This window comes from Schistocerca americana, chromosome 5 (genome assembly GCF_021461395.2).
Source record: "Schistocerca americana isolate TAMUIC-IGC-003095 chromosome 5, iqSchAmer2.1, whole genome shotgun sequence".
NCBI classification, from domain to species: Eukaryota; Metazoa; Arthropoda; class Insecta; order Orthoptera; family Acrididae; genus Schistocerca; species Schistocerca americana.
In genome coordinates, this window is record NC_060123.1 from 486,462,368 (window position 1) to 486,466,401 (window position 4,034).

The 4,034-nt window shown below is 44.0% G+C and overlaps 1 non-coding gene across 1 annotated transcript; it reads right to left on the reverse strand.

The window, feature by feature from the left end:
• Nucleotides 1–3,640: 3,640 nt before the first annotated feature.
• Nucleotides 3,641–3,714, reverse strand: Trnai-uau. Its single transcript has one exon. It is a non-coding gene; the product is annotated as a tRNA-Ile (tRNA).
• Nucleotides 3,715–4,034: the final 320 nt, after the last annotated feature.

Consider the following 4,034-nt stretch of genomic DNA (forward strand, 5'->3'; position numbering starts at 1 on the left):
AATATCTTGACTACTATTACTACGTAACTCGAAAATACAAAACCTTTTGGCACACTGGAAACTTTAGTTTCTTCCAGGGAGTTAATGGTTCAAATAGCTCTGAGCACTATGGGACTTAACATCTGAGGTCATCACTCTCCTAGAACTTAGAACTACTTAAACCTAAAAGCTAAGGACATCACACACATCCATGCCCGAGGCGGGATTCAAACCTGCGACCGTAGACTGAAACGCCTAGAATCGTTCGGCCACATCGGCCGGCTTGCAAGTTTAATAATTCACTTTGTTCATACATTTCAGTCAGTCGCGAAACTTGTAGATGTCCATGGTGCTAAATATTTTTACATATAAGTGAGTCACACAGAGCACACAGGTACGACAGAAAGACAGAGATACGCCACAGCCGGCCGCAGTGGCCGAGCGGTTCTAGGCGCTACAGTCTGGAACCGCGCGACCGCTACGGTCGCAGGTTCGAATCCTGCCTCGGGCTTGGATGTGTGCGATGTCCTTAGGTTAGTTAGGTTTAAGTAGTTCTGCGTTCTAGGGGACTGATGACCTCAGCAGTTAAGTCCCATAGTGCTCAGAGCTATTTGAACCATTTTTGATACGCCACAATCTCATTAATTTGCCAACTGATCAGCAAAATGGAACAGGACTAAACGGATATTTATTATTGGTGATTTGTATCTCATATAGGAGTACGAATAACTGACATCATATTTTAAGAAATTTGTACCCAGTTAATTCAAGGGGCACATAAGGGGAAACGTATATACGCTTCGTAATGTTGTGACACTCGGGAGATAGCGCCATTTAGGCACTGGTACTTGGAGGTGAGGTGCAGTGCGACTGGTAACACAATAGCGCACGTTGATGTGTTACGCGCCGCAGTCCAGCGCCGAGCGGTAGGGACGTACAATACGAGGAGCTCTGCCCACCGCAGTGGCCTCAGGGCAGACATATTTGCCATGGGACACCTGCATTCCACACATGCCTGCACAGGCGGAAATTCCCAATCCTCGTATCCATAGTACTAAGTGCTCCTGCAACGATACATGACGGCAGCAACGTACTGACATGTCCGAACCGTGAAGCACTTCCAGAATTATAGGAGCCTTGAGCGAATCAATGCAACGCGCTTCGGGTAATCAGTTTCGCTTTGTTGTTGTTGTGGTCTTGAGTCCAGAGACTGGTTTGATGTAACTCTCCGTGCTACTCTATCCTGTGCAAGCGTCTTCACCTCCCAGTACCTACTGCAGCCTACATCCTTCTGAATCTGTTTAGTGTATTCATCTCTTGGTCTCCCTCTACGATTTTTACCCTCCACGCTGCCCTCCAATACTAAATTGGTGATCCCTTGATGCCTCAGAATATGTCCTACCAACCGATCCCTTCTTCTAGTCAAGTTGTGCCACAGATTTCTCTTCTCTCCAATTCTACTCAATACCTCCTCATTAATTATGTGATATACCCATCTAATCTTCAGCATTCTTCTGTAGCATCACATTTCGAATGCTTCTATTCTCTTCCTGTCTAAACTATTTATCGTCCACGTTTCACTTCCATACATAGGTACACTCCATACAAATAATTTCACAAACGACTTCCTGACACTTAAATCTATACTCGATGTTAATAAAATTCTCTTCTTCAGAAACGATTTCCTTGCCATTGCCAGTCTACCTTTTATATCCTCTCTACTTCGACCATCGTCAGTTATTTTGCTCCCCAAACAGCAAAACTCATTTACTACTTTAAGCGTCTCATTTCCTAATCTAATTCCCTCAGCACCATCCGATTTAATTCGATTACATACAGGTTCGCTTACAGCATTTGTAAATCTCTGACTAAAATTACTCCTGGTATACGGGAAGAGAAATAGAAGAGGAAGCAGAAGATCAATCAGACTACTGAAGGATACAAACAAAGCTATCCTCGCCTTCCATATGACTGAGGGAGAATAAAGAACGAAACAGTTTCAATGGGTTTCTGAATCTAGACAATTCCCTCGAGAATGCAAAAGAAAATATGAATATTTGTCATCTTGCTAGCAGTAACGACAACGTCACAAAAAAGCAATTACACACGTTGAGTGAAGTAAGACGTAACACACCTTGTAGTTTGTGAACAGATTCCAATATCAAAATGACGTTTACGGAAATTTATAGTACGCACAGGTGAATTTACTTTGCTATGTGATGAAGAGTTGTAACTCTCATATTGATTGAGATACTGAAGCAAGTGTAGTTTTTCAAATAGAACGCTTTTTTAATGGCATCTAAAAACGGTTGATTAGATGAGTATAGTGAGATAACGCATGTTAATGTTGAGATTGAAACTCTTTAGAAAATAATCTGAGAAATATTGTAAAACTGAAAGTTAGCCGGAATCGGCTGTTGCGTTGTAAACACACGTTGTTGCATCAAGCCTTCCGACTCTTTATTGTTCTCTAGTGCAGAACTAGCAGCAGATGAGTACACCAGTGGGGAGAAGTTAGTTGTGCTACGTTTACAATCCGAATGGAGGCACTAAATGTTTTGCCAAGGAATGTGGGATTAGCCTGTGAATATCATCTGGTATGAACATAAATTGGACACTTTTCGTCTGCCACTGCATCATGCACTCGGAGCACTAGAGTTCGAATGTCATCGCTAGCGAGACGACACTACGTTTTCTCGAAGTGCGTCTCTTACCAACGGAAGAGCGTTTCCGAACCACGGTAAAGTAAATTTACATGCACTACTGGACAGCTCAAAATCCGTCCTGCCTTCGTCAGGTACAACGACGACCGAGAAGCGTTAACCTATGATGCAGCATCGTAAAAAATGCAATTCTAGGACCTTACTTCATCGCAAGGATGTTAAATGGAAACACGCATAGACACCTCCTTATGCGCATTCTATCTTTTCCTCTAGAAGAGTTACTACTGGATAAGCGACAGTCTATGTGATTCCAACAAGACGGTTTTCCATCTCGCGCTTCCCGTGTCGCAAAGAAAATGCTAACTGACGAGTTTCCTGACCGTTGTATTGTACTGAATGCTGCGGTACAACAGCTGATCAGGTTTCTTAGTTTGACTCATCCTGGCTTCATTCTCCGGAAGCACTAAAAGATGCAATCTGTCATGAAGCTCCAACCACGGCAGATGATATGCGCCTTCGAACCGCCACAACATGCAACGGCATATAATTCTACGTACTTTCATCTGTTCATCTCTCAGTCGATGGTAAACAATTTGAGCAGGTACTTAATTAAATTGTGAAATTACGTTTCATTAAGGGGGAACGACACGATGACGGTCGATAATAACTCGAAATTCTTTTTATTACGGAATCCGAATGTATGTACATTGAAGAGGTATTCCCCAAAATATTATAAGCGAATTCGAAAAAGTAATGCTCCTGTGAGCGCTTGAAGCCGAGTTTGCCTCGCACGCCTCGGCGAAGAACCGGCTGTCACAAATCGTTATCGACACCTTCATCCCTATTTATACCGATCTGAGTAAACTTCATCTCCTAGAGCATTGTTTCACCGGTTTTACTCAAAATGCGAACGAAAATTTCAAGAAATTACATTGAAATGAACACCGCTAGCTGCTTACAAGCATTGACATACGTCAACGGGGACAGATGAAAATGTGTGCCCCGACCGGGACTCGAACCCGGGATCTCCTGCTTATATGGCAGACGCTCTATCCATCTGAGCCACCGAGGACACAGAGGATAGCGCGACTGCAGGGACATGTCCGAAAGAGCAGATACCATCTTAGTATACATATAGTTAAGGCTCACAGGCCACACGACCGTCTTCTTCTTCTGTGCGAATGCACAAACAGTGCCCGAACTCTTACGGGAATCGGCAACGCGCCGCGAGTAATGAGTATAGTGGGCGGGGGCACTACGAATGTAGTGCGGGACAATACGTTGAGAATGTGGGTTTCGCGGGAGGCGTGCCAGAGATAAATCCCTGCAGTCACGCTATCCTCTGTGTCCTCCGTGGCTCAGATGGATAGAGCATCTGCCATGTAAGCAGGA